Raw genomic sequence first — 21,332 nt, 5'->3', positions numbered from 1 at the left:
AACAGGCATATATTTTGACCCATTACTTCCACTGATAAAACCTGGAAAGAAAATAAATAAGCGTAAAGAATTCTTTATGTAGAAAATGTTTCAACTGCATTATTTTTAATAGTGAAAAATATTAAACATTCAATTGTCTTAAATTGGGAAAATGGCTAAGTAAATTATAAGAAAAGCATATGGCAACATTATACAAATATTAAAATATTTATTATATAATTCTGAAAAAAAACCAAAGTTACAAAATTTTATGCATAGAAGGATTTTAACTATATAAAAAATTCATGGAAGAAACATAAGAAGGAAACAAACCAAAATACTAGACAGTAGACTGTGGGTTGTTTAAAAAAAAATTCTTCTGCTCTTTTATACTTTTTCTACTTCCTAAATTTACTACAAAAATCATGTTTATTCTGTAATTAAAATAAAATAAAAAATAAAATAAAATAAAAGGAATTTTATTCTCCTTAATAAGAGAGCCTGATATTTGGAGGCAAAATGATTTTTTGAATAGTTGTAATTTTAAAGTCAATTGGAAAGAACTGAGATCTGTTTCTACTGTCTATGCACACCGCTAAAGAGATATTTTTATAGACAGTTTAACAATTAGAGGAGAAAGCAGAAAAAGTACAGAGTGTACAATATCTGATTCAATTGATGCTTTGCTTGATTTTCTAGGAGTCTTATTTAACATTCTTTTGAAGTATGTAAACAATAGGAAAGATCTAGCTATTCCTATTGAAAACAAGGAGAAACTTACCAAAAATTACCTAAATTTGTTTTGTTTTGTTTGTTTTTAATTAAACATTTTATTTTGCGAAAATTATTAGTTTACATTCAGGGTAAAAAGTAATACAGGGCTATCCCATGTACTGTTATCCAATTTCCTCTCAAAGATAACATCTTACCAAATTATGATCAAAGATCATAAACAAGATGCTGACGTTTATGCACTTAAGAACGGTGTTCCTTTCTCTGATGTTTCTATCACTAGAATCCCTCATATTACCCTCCATAGCCATGCCCAATTCCTTCCCACCCTCACCATGCTCTCTAATCTGGCAACCACTAATCTGTTCTCCATTTCTAAATCTTATTTCAGAAATCATATAAATGGAATCATACAGTATGTAACCTTTTGATATTTCTATTTTCCCTCAGCATGATTCTCTGGGGATTCATCTAGATGGTTACATATATCAATAGTTTATTCCTTTTATATTGCTGAGTAGTATTCCACGATATGGATATGCCACGGTTTTTTAACCATTCATCCACTAAAGGACAATTAGGTTGTACCCAGGTTTTGACTATTATAAATAAAGCTGTTATAAACATTTGTGTATGGGCTTTTGTATGAACTTAAGTCTTAATTTCTCTGAAATAAATGCCTAGGAGTGTAATTGCTGTTTTATGGTATTTGCATGTTTAATTTTTTAAGAAACTGCCAAAGAGTTTTCCAGAGTAGATGTATCATTTTACGTTCCCATCATCAATGTGTGAGTGATCTAGTTTCTCTGCATCCTCAATAGCATTTGGTGATTCACTATTTTTATTTCAGACATTCTGATCTGTATGTGATTTTACTTTTCACTTCCCAAATTGCTAATGAAGTCAGACAACTTTTCATGTGGTTTTTTCCACATGACTTTCTTCCATGAAATGTCTCTTCATATTTTTTGCTCATGCTCTAATTGAATTGTTTGCTTTTTTGCTGTTGAATTTTAAGAGTTCTTTTTACATTCCAGATACTAATCTTCTGTCAAATATGTGGTTTGCAAATATGTTCTCCGAGTTGGTAGCTTGTCTTTTCATTCTATTAACAGGGCCTTTCATTAAGCAATTTGAAAAATGTGTTGATGAAGCCCAATTTATCAATTTTTCCTTTAAGGGGTCACGTTTTCTTTGTAAAGTCTAAGAACTCTTTGTCTAGCTCTGACCCTAAATTTTTCCCTTTTTTCTAAAAGTTTCATAGTTTTACATTTCACATTTAAGTCCATGATCCATTTTGAGTTATTTTTGTAGAAAAAGTGATGTAAATTCAATTTAGATCAAGGTTTATTTTTTGGCTTATGTATGCCCAATTGCTCAAGTACTATCTGTTGAAAAATCTGTCTCCTCCATTGAATTGTCTTTATACCTTTGTCAAAAATCATATGAGCATTTGTGTGTGTGTGTCTATTTCTAGATTCTCTGCTCTGTTCTGTTGATCTATGTGTCTATACTTCTACCACCACCATACAGGCTTGATTACTGTAGCTATATAGTAGGAAGCTTCAAATTGATTAGACTGATTCATCTTACTTCATTTATGTTTTTCCAAACTGTTTTAGCTATTCCAGTTATTTTGCCTTTTCATATAAGTTTTATAATAACTTTGTTTATACATAGAAAAATATTTCTGAATCTTTATAGAAATTCTGTTAAACCTGTATCAATTTTATACTGTATATCAACTAAAAATTGACACTTTGCTATTGAGTCTTCTAATCTGTGAATATGGTATGCCTCTCCATTTCTTTAATCTTCCTTGGTTTCTTTCACCAGCATTGTGTATTTCCATCACATTAAGTCTTACACATGTTTTGTTAGATTTACCCCTAAATATTACCATTTTTTGTAAATGGTATTGTATTTTCAATTTCGGTGCCCATGGACTCATTGCTAGTAAATACAAATGTAACTGATTTTTATTTATGTATTATGTATCCTACATATTATTTAACTAACTTTTTAGTTCTGAGAGGTTTTTTATAGATTTTTTTGGAATTTTCTACATAGACAAATTATGTCATCTGCAAATAGGAATAATTTTTATTTCTTCATTTCTGATCTATATGCTTTTTATTTCATTTTATTGATTAATTATTCTGTCTAGAACCTCTAGTACTATTGAATAAGCATGGTGAGAGTGGACATTATTATTTTGTTTCTGGTCTTAGGGAGAAAGCATTGAGTCTTTTATCATTAAATATGAAGTTAATTGTAGGTTTTTTATAGATGTTTTTTATCAAGTTGAGTAACTTCCCCACTATTCCTATCTTTCTGAGTTTTTAACCTGAATGGATGTTGAATTCTGTTATATGCATTTTCTGCATTGATTGATATGATCATGTGATTTTTTTTCTTCTTTAGCATGTTAATATGATAGATTACATTAACTGATTTTTCAAATATTGACACAACCTTGCATGCCTGGAATTAACTCCACCCGGTCATGGTATATAATTCCTTTTTGTATATTGATGAATTCTATTTGCTAACATTTTGTTAAGGATTTTTACATCTATAATTTTCTTTTTTTGTCCTGTCTTTTTTTGTCCTGTTCATCAGGTTTTGGTATCATGGTAACAATAGCTTCATATAATGATTTGAAAAGTGCTCCATCTTATTCTGTTTTTTGGACAAGACTGGGTAGAACTGATGTTAATTATTCATAAACCATTTGGTACAGTGTTCTCCAGAAACCAATTGGGCCTGGATATTTTGTTATGAGAAATTCTAAAATTACGAATTCAATTCTCTATTAGTTATAGAATCATCCAAATTATCTATTTTATATTGAATGAGTTGTGGTAGTTTGTGTTTTTGAGGACTTGGTCCATTTTCATCTAAGTTGTCAAATCGATATACAGGTGCTTATTCTCTTATTATCCTGACATTCTCTTATTATCCTGACATTCCATATTTCATTCCTAAATTGGTAAGTCATATCTTCTCCCTTTCTGCTCCTTTACTTTCACCTCTCTTACTGTTTCTACTTCCTGTACACATCACTAAAAAGATGCTGTTGTAGAAAATTTAACAATTAGCTTAAGAGGAAAACAGAACTATAGAATGTACAGCAGCTGGTCTGCTTAATTTCCTAGGAGTCTAGTTTAATATTCTTATTTTTAAAATATTTAAACAAAAGGAACTGGGCAGTTGCTCTTATTGAAAACAAGGACAGACTTATCAAAATGCCCTAAGATTTTGTTTTTGACTACCTAATTTAATTTTCTTTGGTCTCAGTCAGACATTCAGGGGATCCTGTAGAAAAGCACATAGAACACATGATGAGACTTTTGCTGTGACTCAACTTCTGTAATTTAAATTCTGTGGGGATGTTTAGTGTCTTAAGTTAATCCTAAATCATTGGAGAGGCCTATCTGGCCTTTCTTAACAGCTTTGCAAGGCAACTTAGTTGTCCTAGGCCTCTAAGCAATTCACTCTCCTCCCTATAAACTGAAATTGGTAGACCAGATTGTTTCCCAGTATCTGATCTGTATTTTTAACTATAGTAGATTTCCCACAAGCATATTACCTTTTCCCACAGAAATTCATAATGGGAAGGAGTCCTCCACCATACACACATACATTTATAATGCAAATTTTAAGGATGGCAAAGTATCTAAATATGGATGGGAAAAAATTAATAGATTGAGAAACAATGTGCCAAATTATAAATACTATTCTATCATTTGGACTTTAAGCAAATCCTTAAAATTCCCCAGTCTCCTGTTTGCTAGATTCAGACATACATTTATCTGTAGCCCTAAACCTTGGAGAGAGAAATTACCAAAAGAACATTTACCAAATATTGAGTCATATACAAGTAAATTGAAAGAAATATATGTCATTAATTAACCTTGATCTTCCTAGTAGTTGTGCAAGTTTTGGATAGTTGTACATGGCTAAGAATAGCCAAATTTATATTTGTAGAATGTTTGTTGAATAAAATTATAGCATTTTAGAAATCTTGCCAGATTATCTCATTTGAAAAATGGGAAAACTAAAAATTGGAGTCATTTAATCACCTCAGTGATAGAGGTGGGGACAAGAAGACATTTGTCCTATACCTTTTCTAGTCCTCTTTTTACTTTTCCACCATTTTCCCTTCATTTAACAATCTGCAAATAACATCTTATATATTACTGAGAGCAATAATTTTATCATGTATGCGTGCATGACATGTATCCCTTTTCTTGTGCCGGAATACTTACTGGAACATCAATATTTAAGGTAAGAGTATCAAATTAATAAAAATTTATAAACGCATATGAGCCAGTTAAATAGGATGGATCCAATAATCATTGTGAGTAGAGAGTTTGTACTTAAATAAAATCATGCTCTTTCAACATAGTTCCAAATGAAATTAGTAGAGGTTCTCTCCCTTCACCACTTAAAAGAGTAAATCCCATTTGGCCTCCTTTGTTTCAATTAGTTTGGCCATAAGAGTATGTATCTTTGTGGGTACAATTAAATGAGGCTCAGACACATATCCTGTCTGAGAGTTGAAAAAGAGGTTAGAAGTTGCTTTGTCTAACTTGACTAGTTATACAAATAATCTTTATTTAACTGACTTTAGTAAGGAATGACATATCTGACATAACAAACAGGGAAACCAAACTGATAATCTAGGGTCTTAGTAAGAGAGTCAGTAGGACTTGGATACAAGTGGAGTCAGGTTGGAGAGAAATCCAAGCAGATGGCAGATTTAAGAGATGATCTTTGGATAAGCCAATGCTAGAATCAGGTGTAGATAAAATCCGGAGGACAAGAAAGAAATCAGGTATAGTGAGTAAATGTTCTGGTTCACTAATCTAGAGAGACCTAGAACTGTGCCAATGTCCTCCAGTCAAAGACTCCAAGAGACAAGTTGAGTATATTACTTATTGCAGCAAGGGAGAATGAACACCATGAAAACAGCGGGAATCTCAGAAAGTGCTAGAAAGAATTTACTACAGGATTTTGGCTTTATTTGCCTAACTCTGGGATATTGCAAGGCAGTGGGGATTCACTATTCATTGAGCTTTATCAAGAAGTAGAAACAATTTTACAATCAGATATCTCTAATATAACATTGCTAATAAATTTTACTTCCCAGGAAGGCAAACTAAAGTGAGGCTAAAGTTATGATTAGTAAAAAAGCATCAACCACTCACTGGCCAGAAGAAGATGACATTTGGTCATTATTGTGGTTAGGACAGCATTAACATTTTGCCTGTGTTTCGACACAATTACAGAGTAATCTTGTTTTTTGTCTTCACCCATCATAGTCACAGAATGGCTTGCCTGATGTTGATGCCTTCTAGAATTGTTACATCCAACAAAAGAACAGCAAGACCTAGCTGTGAGCACTGGGTCAAGTCATAGCAACACCAAGGCCTAGCTAACAGTGCAAGGCCAGCTCCCAAAGACCAGGGGCTGCTTTTCTCTTTGCCAGTTGGAAATGGTCCAGTAAACCAGGCAGCTCTAAAGGAAAGTAGGTCTAATAAAGAGAAATCACAGTCAAGTTTTTATTCCCTTTAAGTCTAGCTCATTATACTGAATTCAGCTTGATTTTAGAATTCAGATACTGTGAATAAGATTATAAAAAGTTCGCCATTTGGCTTACCCTGTTGATATAAGTGTGCCTTACCTAGTTGAAAGGGCTTTAGTACCATAAGTAAGCTATATGAGTGAGTGACTGAAAACTAGATCCATCACACGGCTAAAAAGAAGCTTCTGAAATTGGGCCACACATCGTACTATACTGAAGCAAGTTTGGGCTTGTATGAAGAATACCAAGACGTTCTTCAAACCAATGCCAGCTCAGGGATATAGATAAAAACTTAGACACACAGAAGAATAAAGCAACACGTGGTGGTGGGGGGAAGTGAGGTTGAAAAGAAGAACCTACAAAACACAGACTTAGAGGAAGTGTCTCCCTTAAATTAACTCTGGACCCATGGTTCCAGCCTCAGTTTTCATGGCCTGAGCCAGGGTTTTCCCAACTAATAAGTACATAACAGTCTTTTAGGACTTCCACATGCTTGTGATTCAATTTTTTTTTTATTTTTAGTTCATAGCAGTAGTTAAAAAAAAGGTATATACACACTTAATGGATTATATACTAAATGTAAACAATGAACAGAAATGGAAACGACCAACTTGTTACCTTGTGATAGAAATCTAATTCATAGTCTGAAGATCTCAGAATGAACAGAGATCTGTGTACATAAAATTTTCCCAATGTTGGAGAAGTGGATAAAGTACTCCAAAGATGGCTGATTGGACTAAAACAAACTCTGGTCTCTAGCTTTGAGACCCCTCCTCCGGTTTCTTCTTCCTTTGTTTGCTGTGCGCATGAAAACCCCCACAGATGTGGAGGCTGTCGGCAATAAATTACCCCCCCCCCCCCCACTGGCCTTCCAGGTTCAGACATTTGGAGAGACAGTCTCTTCTGAGCCCACCAATGTTAAATAAATCTCCAATCCACCAAGATCTCTGAGTGCCGCTTGGTTTTTCCACCAGCATTCCAGCCTGGTTCCAGCCTGGTTCCATAACATACTTGGTTCCCTGACCCAACCGAGCTGGCCCATTGTTGCCACTGGTTTGGGAGAACAGCGATGTGGTGATGGAATGAGGGCTCACAAGGGAGAGTGCACACCCTGCCTAAATTTCAGCAGTCTCTTTCTCTGTCCCCTTCAGACCGGCCCCACTCCACCGTTCCCAAGGAACTCAAGGAGACTTGGCAGGTGAGAACCTGGACCCAACGTTGGCCCAGTCTAGTCAGGCCCACTCGCAAGAGTGGAAGGAGGACCTGATCACTCCCCAAGGCTTCAGAGGTCTCACAGGTAGGGATTCTATGGTAGGGAATATAATAACCTCTGGTGTGTATGTGAATGTGAATGTGTGACTCAGTCTAGCTTGCCTGCCAAGTTCGATTCTGTGGCTCCACAGGCAGGCCCTTTGGGGTCCCCAGGGGGCCACGGAGTCTGACTGGGCCCATCTGCAATTCCATGATGGATGGCGCTCAGTCTGTGGCGATATCAGGATGTTTCTGATTGTGGGTCGCAGGGCTGGGACCTGTGGGGCTGAGCACTGCCTGGGTTCCTTCTGGACACAGCCAGGCAGGCATTTGGCTTGTCTCCTCATTGGAGGGGCGCCCTGTCCCTCTGTCTTTGTGACTCCACCTCACGGGAGCATTGTGGGGTCCGGACAGAGCCATGAGAGCCAGGCAAAGGTTTTAGCCACTTTATCCGGAGACTCCCCCAGGAAGTCAAAGAAGCAACTCATCGCTCCCCTTATGTTCCCCTCTTCATGACTCTTTAGGCTTCCTCCCCTCTCCCCTGAGCTTGAAACTCCTCCCCTGGAGAACTCGTTGCTGCCACCACCGCTGCCAAGGCAGCCACCCATTTCTCCTCCCCTTCCAGGCCAGAAAACCCTCCCCCACAAGGCCCAGTGGGCAGGTAAGTAAAGAAGGTCACTTCCTGGCAGGTGCAGGAACCTCAGGATATCTTGGGGACCTCATGAGGAGGAATTCACCCAATTCTACAGGTATTGCAGGTCTGTCTGATGGCAAGTATTTGGCTTGGCTTCTGGCCTGGAGAGGCTACTAAAAGTTCAACCTGGAGATACCTTATAAAAGGTTCCAACAAAGCAACTTTAAAAGATCATCATGATCAATCGCTATTCTTGCTGAGCTTATGTAAATAATTAGGCCAGATTTGTGAAGACTGGATTTGTTCTACAAATACATTTGTCTCAATTTGGCTATCTCTGGAAAGGGGGGGTTTTAGAAAGAATAACTATGTTTCAACAATGCACTGTTATGGATGTTAAATTCTAGTTATGATTGCCTTTAAATGTTTGTTGTTTGCCTAAACTAGACAACTTGAGATAAACTTCAGAAAATTGTCACAGTATTTCATATATAGGCAATCTTCTGTGCTTGTTATACTATGGGGATAATAATAAGACCCCATGGGCATATGATTAAACAACTGGAAAACAGGATGGATCTCTAAATATGCAAACCTACCTTCCCTAAACCTGATCTGACAGTTACCAGAAACCCACCCCTTTCGAAGACTTGGAGGTGGACTTTACAGACATACAACCAAACAGAGGATTCAGTTTCAGGTTATCACCCCATGGGTCCATCATTCCAGAGTTAATAAGGCCAACTCAGAGGAACCCTCAACCTGGTGAAGTGATTCAGATCCAGTCAACCTGTTTAAACTGACCCTCAAAATACACTGGCCCCTGAGATCTCCAGCCCTGCTCCAGCTACACCCCTGAAGCTGGCTGGCCTGCGCACAGCAGAAGCTTGAGAAATCAACACATGGACCGAGTCCGGGGGTTTGGATGCAGCTCTGCCAGCCCTTGCCCCTTACTGGTGTCATAGCCCTGATCTTACTTCTTACTGTTGGGCTGATAGAGACTGCACCAACAAGCTGGACGTGGGACAAAAGATGCATGCTGGATCTCACATACCTCCTCTGGATGGGAGGACTATTAAGTATTGCCTGTATATTATGATAACCTCTCTCGCCCTCACAACTGCCGCTTACCCACTTTGCCCCCAGGATTGTTATATGACAATAAGGGGGTCAAGGGCATTCAGCGCCTTCACCTCCCTCCACAAAGATTGCTACAGGGGAAAAATACCCACTCTCTGTCAGTCACCTGGTGCCTCAAGGACTAAGTACTGGACCATAGAGATAACCCAAAATGTCCGGAACCCATGTCACAACAAAGGCCTCTAGAGAGGGAAGCTTGCTACACTTACCTTCCTCAATGGGGGATCTAGGACGGGGAAGGGATGCAAGGCAGGGCCCTTGAAAAGGTTACAAAGGATACCCAGGACAGGGTAATATAAGCCATAAAGGCAACCATTCCCCCGGCAGCCTACCAGGGTTTGAGGCTTTCAGCCCTCAATCAGATGCTTACCAATTCCCCACTTCAGCGTTGGACTAACACTACTCTCCAGGTCCTCCATAAAATAGATAATCACACCCAAATCTGCTGGATGTTCTTCTCCTCAACCGGAGGGCTTACTTAGCCACTCCCATCCCTTTGACCTGGGAAGCTCCTGAAAAGCTCAAAACCAACACTTCTGTCTTAATTGGACCCCTGGCCACTGGGATCCGTCTCACAAATGCCAACAATCTAATCTGTACAGTCCCTGAAGATATGAATGGTACCTCTCTATATGGAATAAATATAACCTTAAAGAGGAATACAACCCTGTGTTCAACCCCGGGGGTGTTCTATCTGTGTTCTAATTCAGCCTACTGATGCTTAGAGGCCAACTGGACTCAGATATGTTATTTTGTCTTCCGAACCCCAGAGATATCCATATACACTGAAGATCAGCTTCTAAAAGCGTTTAGCCCCAAGTCCTGGACTAAACGGGCAATCCTGCTACCTGTTCTGATGGGAGCAGGAATTGCGACAGTAATAGGAACTGGAACAGGGGGGGTAGGTTCACCTGTAGGACTATATCATAGACTATCTCAAGAGTTAAATGAAGACATGGAACAGGTAGCAGATTCTCTGGTAACCTTACAAAGCCAAATAAACTCTCTGGCTCAGTGACCCTCCAAAATAGGCGAGCCCTCGACCCCCTCACTTCAGAAAAAGGAGAGACTTGCATCTTTCTGGGGAAGGAATGTTGCTATTTCATAAATCAGTCAGGAAGAGTTACAACTAAGGTTAAGGAGCTCAAGGAAAGAATTCAACATAGACAATAGAAAAATTTCAATCAATGGAAAGGATGGGATCTCACAAATCGGGCATCCTGGCTTCCTGCCCTGGTGGGACCCCTCCTCTCCAAAATTTTACTTTTATCCATCGGCCTCTGTATACTGAATGCCATGGTACGTTTTATTGAAACCACTGTTGCTTGCCAAACTACTGCACATGTCTTAGCCTTCTGAGAGTACCAACCTGTAAAACTGAAAGGTGATGCTTACTAAAAGTTTTTTTTTTAAAGGCATCAAAGCGGGGAGTGTTGGAGAAGTGGATAAAGTACTCCAAAGATGGCTGATTAGACTAAAACAAACTCTTGTCTCTAGCTTAGGGATCCCTCCTCTGGTTTCTTCTTCCTTTTTTTGGTGTGCACACGAAAACCCCCACAGATAAGGAGGCTGTCGGCTATAAATTACCCTCCCCACTGGCCTTCCAGGCTCAGACCTTTGGGGAAACAGTCTCCTCTGAGCCTGCCAATGTTAAATAAATTCACCAACATCTCCGAGTGCTGCTTGTTTTTTCTGCCAGCATTCCAGCCTGGTTCCGTAACACCAATACTTATATCTCCACTGTGTATTATACTGGGCTTAATCAATGACTAGGTAGGGATTAGTATTATGTGCCAATCCATGTCACCCAGTTGGGTGATATGGCATGACAGAGATATTTTAGACACAGTTTGAGTGTTGGATTTGGGTGTGTGTGTGTGTTATTTGTTCATAACTTTGATCTTTTATATTGTACTGAGTAGCTGTGTGTGTTGCCAAGGAGGTTGTGTGAGATGGGACTGTGACATCTATATTTATCACAGAGAGCCCTAGAGGTGGCAGAAACAAAGAACGAGCTCTTTGAATGCAAAAACAATACATAGAGCAGCTATCATAGCGCTTTGCACATTGTAATTACTCAAATATCAGTTCTTTCTCATTGTACTAATACTTTTTATGCTAAATTTGAGTCCATTTCCTACCGAAAACTGGATGCTCTCCATGGTCTTTTCCACTACTCAGGGGCCAGATCCTCATGAAAGCAGAGTCTGGGTTTTTGGAAAAACTGCCTCACACCATTTATGGCCTTTTGTGTATTCTCTAACACATCCAGAATACAACTATTGTGAGGGCAATAGGAGGAGGAATTTTACGTACAGATATTTTAAAACAAGTCTTATAGAACCCCTTGTGAAATATATTAGTTTTTCCTTTCCTTTAAGAGAATTTCCTTAGGCATAATTTAGCTTCTTTGAATGACTCAGGGTCACCATGAGTGACACTGTTCTCTGCTCTAATTCAAGAACTTCCTCAGGTACCATATAGGGAGACAGATATGTTTGCTACAACATTATCTGATCCCAGACTGCTGTGGTGGATGTTTGTTTACTCTGCATGCTCCTGAGCTTTCTAGGTTCAGACACACACATCTCCCATACTACTTACTGCCTATTTACCTGCTTCTAACTAGTTATTTTTTTTTTTTTTGCCTTCTCAACACTTTTTCATCAAATAAGGTTTCCTAAACTTGGTTAAATTTCAAAATCAGCCAAGGCCCTTGTTAAAGGATACAGATTTCCAGGCTGCCCCCTTATGACTGTGATTCACCAGCTCTTGAGATGGAACCTGGTAATATGCATTTTTATCAAATTGCCTAACTAATGGAAAAAAACACTGCACAATGAGATAATCTTGCTGTGTAAGCAAGTAGTCTTAACCATATAAGCAAGGTTCTTAAGTTTATTATTAAACATAAATAGAACCCAAGTGAAATTTTGCATTTTTCCCTGAAAAAACATTTTAACTTTTTAAATTATCCTTTCAAGTATCCTGCATTTTCCTTCAGAAATAATTTTTAATATACAAAACCACAAAAAAGATAATATTAATAGATATTTGCGTATCCACCATCCGGTATTCAAACAGGTTAAAATTTGTCACATTTGTTTCAGAATTGTTAAATATTACTAGTAAATATATATTTTTTACTTTATTAATGTTTACTTATTTTTGAGAAAGAGAGACAGAGTGCAAGTGGGAGAAGGGCAGCAAGAGAAGGAGACACAGAATTCGAAGCACAGAGCCTGACGCAGGGCTCAAACTCACAGACCACGAGATCATGACCTGAGCCGAAGTTGGATGCTTAACCAACTGAGCCACCCAGGCGCCCCTAAATATTACTTTTACTTATTGACTCAGATTTAGTCCTTCAAAATCCTGTTCCCTGTTGTATTCTCAGACAGATATATATCTTTATGCAATTTTATTTTTAAACTCAACATTGTTTTCAAGATCTCTTAATCTGATCTATAGAAATCTAATTCATTTACTTCAACTGCAACATAGTATACAAATGTGTAAATATTTCACCATTTAATTTCCTATTCCCTGTTGTTGGAATCTTGTTTCCAATATTTTGTTCATATATTCATATAATGCTGCCATGTACACCTTAGGTCCTTTCTCTTGTGCGTATGCCCAAGGGTCCCTAGCTTATACCTACGGGTGGCCATCTAGTTTGTACATTTTTCATCGTTTAGAAATTGCCCAAATACTCTCCAAAGTAATTACTTGCATATATATATTCTCACCAGGAATGTGAGTTACTTTCCTGCAAAAACTCAACTCACTGCAATAAAACATTCCAAACGATTTGAGAGGTATGAAATGCTATCTTGGTGTTTTAATTCGCATTTCTTTGATTATTGGTAAGAATGAACATCTTCTTAAATATTCCGTGGTTATTTGGGTTCTTGTTCAGGGTATTGGCTTTTCTAATTCTTTGCTCAATTTAAAAAAAGCTATTGGTTTTATTGCCTTTTCCTGATTACCTGTTGATTAGAATGTCTTTATATATAATTTCTGGATACTGCCCACATTGTAGACATGGCAGGCAACACACTTTGCTATTTTGTTATTATAATTTTTATTACTATTTCTTCTAGTTTTCAGGGATATTACATATGGTTGAGACTGTCTGAAAACTTACAGCAAGTAAGTGTTCCTACAATTAGTTCTCTTCCCTGTTTATAAGCAAAACATTCAACTAGAGATGATTTAAAGCCTAAAGCAGATTTTCATCCTTTGTTATATGCAAAGTGGAACAAACATATTTTTTTAAAAAAAAGGCAATAAACTTACACTTGATCACCTTTAATTTGCATTTACTAAAGCAATCATCTTGGAAGTTCATGTAATAGTACCCTTCACATCTCTTCCTAAATTAGCTAATTTGGGAAAATTATTTTAGAGAGATTTCAAGTTAGGCTAAATCTCTTTCTAAAACAAATGTATTCCTCTGTCAATGAAAATTAGAAAGAATTAAAGGGCACATTAACATACAAAATGTGAAGAAAAAAAATGCTGAAAAGTCAAACCTTTGTGTTGATAATTCTACTGGCAAAAGCAACTCTCTGGACTTAGCATATAGTGTGTGTTTTGCTAGCAGACAAAAGGTTAAATAAATTTAAATGGTTAGATTGAAGCTAGTCTCCCAAACTACTTTCAGCTTAATTTTTCTGCAAATCAAAAGAAAACAATGCTTGGCAGCTCTTTCTTTTAGTATGGAGATAGGTTTACATCTCTGGAAATGCTGATTTCTAAATATTTGTTATTTATTCATTGTTTTGCTCACCTTTTTTTTCCATTTTTTTCTTTAATGTTTATTTTTGAGAGAGAGAGAGAGAGAGAGAGAGAGCAAGGGAGGGGCAGAGAGAGAGGGAGACACAATCTGAAGTAGGCTGCAGGCTCTGAGCTGACAGCACAGGCCCGACGTGGGGCTGGAACCCATGAACTGTGAGATCATGACTTGAGCTGAAGTCGGACTTAACTGAGCCACCCAGGCGCCCCTGTTTTGTTCACCTTTAATATGCTGAAAATGCCAAAGCCTGCTCATTTTATATGATCTCAATTATTTGAAATGGGAAAACATTCAAAAATTTTCAAAGGAGGTTTTTAGAATTTGTATTCCTAGAATTCTAAAGACAGTGTTTTTAAATTTTTTAATGGAAACACTTGTTTTTAGAATCACATGTTGTTTTTTCCCTTCTGATCACATTTTACCATATTCTTTTTTAAATAAAATTGGATATATATATATATATATATATATATATATATATATTCCTTCCATTTTATCAGTACACACTGTCCATTGACCTAATTAATTAGAAGGACTGTTTTCTGAATTTTTGCCTCTCTATCTCATATGCTTCCTAGAAACTCAATTGGCATGCTAAGAGGATGGGGTATTGCCTCCAAAACCAAATGAGACTTAAAACTTAGTAGAATGGGTCAACCTGAAGCAATATTGTAGGAGGAAAAGTCTGTCTCCAGCAACCTTTTCTCCCTTATCTCTTTTTCAAGCATTCCTGCCAAGGCCCCCACACACAAGGCCCCCACCTATTCACTCCACCCCTCCACATATAAATAACGCGCACACACACACGCACGCATGCACGCGTGCACACACACACACACACACACACACACACACACACGGTAACGACCTTATGACTTTACCATTCACCTCACCTCTTACCTCTTATGTTATATTAACCACTAAAATAGTGCAATATATTAAGCTCATTCCAAATGAAATGTTACGTTTGATACAATATCCATTCCCGCAACAATTATGTTGTGATTAAGAAGCTGGGAACACCTTGCTTGGTTCCTTGCTCTAGCATCCATCTAGCCCTCTGTTAGGACTAAACTTTGATCTAACCCCCGCCCAGGCACAGAAAGTAAAATATCCTTGGGTGTCATCAGACATTTTCTGTACAGGCCAGATGGTAAATATTTTAGGCTTTACAAGCTATAAAATATTTGGTATAACTACTCAACTCTGTCATTACAGCACAAAAGCAGACATAGACAACAGGCAAATGAATTGGAATGGCTGTGTTCCAATAAAACTTTATTTACAAATAAAGACAATGGACCAGATATGACCCACAGCAACAGTTTGCCAACCCCTTCTCTGAACCTTTGGTCATATAATATCCAATTAGCTGTATTCATTCCTTCATTCGCTTACACACTCCTTCATTCAATATATGAATATTTAGTACCTGTTATGTGTCAATTACTTGACAAGACTTATTACATATTAATAAAAAGATGACTGAGACACAATATTCCCTGTAAAAACAAAAGTATAAGGTGACAAAGTATGTGTCATTTTAGATTTGTTGTTGTCGTGCAAGTAAGAGTAAACATTTCCCAAACTGGCTAAAGCAAAAGATAGCATTTTGGCTCATGAAAACTTAGGTGTTCAAGAGACACTTGATTCAGAGACCTAACCAGAATCTACTTCTTAGCTCTGCTTTTTTGAGTAGACTCCATCTTTTGGAATCTATTTGGAAATACCAAGAAGATTCAGGGTCATATCGGTATCACATTTAATGCCAAAAGAGAACAGATAGCTCCACGATAGCATAAATTTCTAGGTGTAAGTCCTCTTGGCTCTCATAAGCTGATTTGGTGGCTGTGGCTGTCTTAAATCAATCACTGTGGCTAGGGGGATGCTGACTGATTTAGTTTAGGTCACTTTCTCCAACCCTGGAAACTATGGAAAGCTTCACCCAAAGCACATGGGCTGAGTGGAAAGATTTAATTCTCCTAAAGTGAAAGTGAGTCCCATTATCATAACGTACAGATAGAATGTGCCCCAAACAACTATAGTTCACCACGAAGTAAAAATGCCTTGTGGGCAAATAGCCGTGAGAAGTTTTCTCTCATTTTTCTAGGATGGAGTATTGTCTTCTGTGTGACTAGGATACTGATTTGTACACTGTCCACCAATAATGAGATCTTGTCCCTTTATACCATTATCCATAACAGGACAGTTCACTTTTCCAGACTCTCTAAGAGTGGGACTGCTGCTCTTGACCCCTAGTCTCCATAATTAGGTTGCTATATCGGCTGCCGGACCTCCCTGACATCATTTGCTTGCTGCCCAGGACCTACCAATGACCAAATCCCTTTACCCTATATTCTGTCTACCCACTGGGATGATTGGCTACCAGGCTGGATGGCCTAGAATGTCCAATCCAACTTTGCTATAAAACTGGCATAATTGCTGGCCATGCAAGGCCCTCTGTGGCTCTGCCCTACCTCCATAGTCCTAATAAGGGCAAGTTGCTAATGTATAATTTCAGACATCTCATAAAGGAGTATAGCTGGAGAGGAAAAAGGTAATTTTAGTAACCAAGAAATCATATCATGGATCCAACTCCCCATGTTACATATGCATAAATTCAATCTTAACCATAGAAATAAGACTAATAACAAAAGCAATACAATTTTAACAGTAGTAACATAATGTTAATCAAATGCTTTCTAGGTACCAGCTTCAGTTACAAAGCATATGTATTAACTCTTAATCCTTACCACAACACTACCTGGTAGTGATGATGTAAATCTCAAATTATAGGTAAGAATCTTGGAGTAGAGAGTTTCAATACCTTGCTTATCTGGAACGGGATGCAGTCAGGATTTGAGCCCAGGCATCCTGGGTTCCGCCACTATGTTAAAATTCTGCTACTCTGATATATTGTAGGCCGCTGTTCCCAGTCTGTTGTGGCACCACAGCCTTAGAGCTTTGGCAACATGTATATTTTAAGAAACTCAGTATCACCAGCTTCAGAGTAAGAAGTAAGCCCCCTTTTATTCAAAGATAAGGGCCATGTCTAACTATTCTAAATTCTAACATAACATTTTAATAAAATGTGTTACATCACATTGGGACATTTCAATTCTCTCCTGTGTCTTTCTGGGTATTTACTAAATAAGAACAACTATTCATCTACCTTAAAAAGGACTTCTAGCTGAAAACTAGAAATGTGATATCTATATGAAATAAAATAATTTGATTAAAAAATTTCCATAGAAAGGCTGTTTTCAAAATCTATATTTATAAACCCAGTGCCTAACAAAGGAGTATAGTGGCTCTACAGTGGCTAAAATTCCAACTGGGATTTCCAAATCTAATTTTTCTTCTTATCCATATGGATTTTTTTTTCAAAGGTCTAGTGGTTGTTCCTGGGGCTTTACAGTTGAAAGTAACTTGTGGCATGGCTTTTAAAAGTGTGTATGCATGCACACACATGTGCAATATTTTCTGTGGTTTGGAAATATGAGAAATTTTTGCTTTTTTTAAAATTAAAACAACAACTTAGCAGGACTGAAATATCCTTAATTCCCCTCTTTGGATCATAAAACAAGACTATTGAGTAATAATTTTACCAAGGCACACTTGGAAATTATTGCTAATAAATGAACTCATGTTGTTTTTAGTATTACTTTACTACAACATGCAAGTCTTTTCACTTTGAATTTAAATTCTAGAATCACTTGGTTGTATTTTACAGCTCTTTTACTCTTCAAAGGGGCATCCATATGCATATCAAATGACCATGGAACAGGAATGAGCCCACCATTCATCTCTAAATGTATGTAATTTCAGAGGATTCATTGGAGTATGAAAGAATTAGTAGCAGTATTGGCAAATGAGAGAAGCATTTCAGTTTTAGGACTGAATTGCTTTTTATGTGTATTGCTTTCTGTGTTTGTAATAAAAGAGATGATTGTAAAAAAAAAGTGAAACAATGCAAAAGAGAAAACTATTTTTTAAAAATCGATGATAATTTCCAGAAATGTTGGAAAAATAAGCAGATGTATCTTTTATTCAATTTCTGGTTGTGTGTATTATCAACAGCTCTCCTTCCCTCTTAATGCAGATTAATTGAGAATTACCCTATCTCATATGTTACATTCAAAATATATATTGACATGAAATGGCTTAATAAGCTTTTTATTCATAATACTGGTGAGCATTTCTTAAGTGTTTAGTATGTGTCAGATACTATTCAAAGTGACTAACAATGATTGTCTCATTTAATGCACACAATCCTCTCAAGAAGTTACTGTTATTATGTCTGGTATATGGATATGGAATTTGAGACACACACTAAGTAATCTGCCCTATGGCACATAGGTAGTTAGTGGTGAAGATAAGCTGAGAACCCCAGCATTTTGACTCCAGAGACCTACATTTGGCTACTCATTGTTTTGCACCCATCAGAAAGAGTTCTGCTGAAAAATTGAAATATTCTTGTTATAGGAGAATGTTTAAAAATTGACCATTTCAGGGGTGCCTGGGTGGCTCAGTCAGTTAAGCATCTGGCTCTTGATTTCAGCTCAGGTCGTGATCTCACAGTTTGTGAGTTCGAGCCCCCCATCAGGCTCTGTGCTGACAGTGCAGGGCCTGCTTAGGATTCTCTGTCTCTCTCTCTCTCTCTGCACCTCCCTGCTTTCTCTCTCTCTTTCTCTCAAAAATAATAAACATTAAAAAAAAAGAAAGAAGAAAATGTTAACCATTTGGGGTTCATACATCTACTTTATTCCTCTGCACTGGATACCACTGCATCAAATAGTAGTATCTACCAAGCCTTAATCTTTTTCTCGTCCTTTCCTATGATGGCAATTGTTCCTTTTCTTATATGTGTCTCCTAGGATTTGTCCCTGCCCAATTAAAGATGACAGTAGTATAATGCCTTCTTGAAATTTATAGCTTGTATTAATAAATACACTCGTGGAACACTCCATCTGTAATCATTATTGTTGTGCTGGAGAGGTCCCAGACATGTGACTCAGATCCCAGACAGAGATGAATAGACCAGGGGTAGTCAAATAATAGGTGAAACCATAGGTCACAAGCCGTCCTGGCAAAAAAAAAAAACAAAAAAAAACAAAAAAAAACAAAAAAAACTCTGCCCAAATAGGTATAAAGGAAACTAAATGGACCAAATAAATTTCATTTCATGCATTTAAATTAGAGACACAGGTATATTATTTTTAAAAAATGGGAAAGCTATTGAATTAGCACCATATACAGCTTCTTAGGCAATGTTTTCAAAACTTTTTTTTTATACTAGTAGGCCTAAAATAATTTTGCCAAACTTTGTGCTCTATATTCCATTTTAAGTTGTAATGTACAGTTTTTATCATAAAGGTAAACAGCTGCAAAAGTTTTCTTTGCATTTGTAAATTTTGGGATTTTAAAATAAAAATGGTGTGTCCTCTAAATGAAGCAGGATCCTTAGACCTGAGCAAGAAGGACCCCCCATATGAAAATACAGCATATAAATTCATTTAAAAAAACCCCAGCATCCTCTGTTGCTCAAGATCTGGCAGTGAACACTCACACAGAATGACACGTGACCCTAAACATCTGTTCTCAGTGTTAACACTGTTCAAGCCGCAGAGAAACGCTTTTGCACATCTCGTGGCCTAGCTACTCCACACAAACAGAGACTACCTCTCAATGTCACGAAGGTTTGTAGAGTGTCCTGTCACTGATGTCTGAGTCAGACACTGTTTTGGAGAGCAGGGCGGATTTGCGTAGACAAAGTGCTTAAGTAAGAGAAGGCCACATTAATTAACTCATCAAATCCCCATGCCAGATGGCATGAATGCAACGTATTCTTGCAATAACAAAGTAATATTTCCCATAGGGTCAAATGCCCATTTTCTCGCCTCTCTTTAATTTCTGATTAAAGTGGTATTCACAAGCGTTGCACACAGTAACTGAGGGTTATTTATCAACAATAAGCAATTTATATTACTTTTGTATTTGTACATTATGTATCTAGATATGTTTATCTGGACCATTTTTGTTTTGCACTGCCAATTAGATGGAAATCAAATAATAGAACTACAAATAATATTTTTATAAATGTATATAAATTGAAATTAGTTTTTATTACCATGACTATGAGGTTTTACATGTCAGAGACCCTCCTTTGGACTATATTTTATTACTATTATTATTAATATATAAATGAGAAAAACATATTAAAGTTCTGCTAAAAAATTAAATACAAAAACATACATCTTAATGAGCTAGCTGGAGACGTTTTGATTAGTTCATGTATCCATGGATACATACCATGTATCCTATTATTACTAGAATAAAGTTTCAGCATCACTTCTATTCTACAAGTTCATTTTTTAGAGATGGAAGTACTTACAAAGCTTCTTCACATAAATAAGTAGAAGGAATGGAAAAAGAACTGAAAAGTTCTCTATCAACAATGTCTGCTCTCAATTTTGTTGAAAAGAAAGAATTCTAATTTAATAACTTCTTTCCACTGCTACTGCCCTGACCCAGCCACTATCCCTTCTTGCCTGGATTATTGTAACAGGATCTTAACTGGTGGGGTCTCTGCTTCCAACCTTGCTTCCTGTTGATTTACCCCACGTTATTCTCATCTACACCACGCTATACCACACTGTATTACACCAGCTGTAGCGGGTCTGTTAAAAGCAAAGTCAAATCATATCACTTCCTTGCTTAAAATCTCTGTTGGCTCTCCATGTCACTCAGAATAAAAGCCAGAAAGCTCACCACGACCTTTAAAGTTCTGCATGATCAGGTCTCCTTTTTCCTCTCTGACCTCAAATCCTAGGTCTTTGCCATTCCTCCCTCGACCATACATCATGTGTTCCACCTCCCACCACCCCTCGTCTCTGAGAGCACTGGTCTTCTCTCTGCCTGGAAAAACTCTCCTTCAACATTGCCAGTTACCTTCCCTCTTACGAGACCCTTCTCCTTCTACGTGAAACTCAGCTTTTAATACTTCCCACTCTCCAGCCCTGTCCCTCCCACAATTCATTTCCCTACTTCATTTCTTCTCTAACACCTCTCATGGTCTAACATGCTAGAAATTTTACGTTTAAACCTGTTTACAATTATTCTACCCACCAAAAGGTAAGTCTTGTGAAGGCAGAGATTATGGAAACTGCCATTAAAGACTACCTCTCAGTGTCTGAAAGGCAGTATGT

This window comes from Panthera tigris, chromosome C2 (assembly GCF_018350195.1).
Source record: "Panthera tigris isolate Pti1 chromosome C2, P.tigris_Pti1_mat1.1, whole genome shotgun sequence".
NCBI classification, from domain to species: domain Eukaryota; kingdom Metazoa; phylum Chordata; class Mammalia; order Carnivora; family Felidae; genus Panthera; species Panthera tigris.
The sequence above is the reverse complement of the archived record's forward strand: the minus strand, read 5'-3'. Positions refer to the sequence as shown.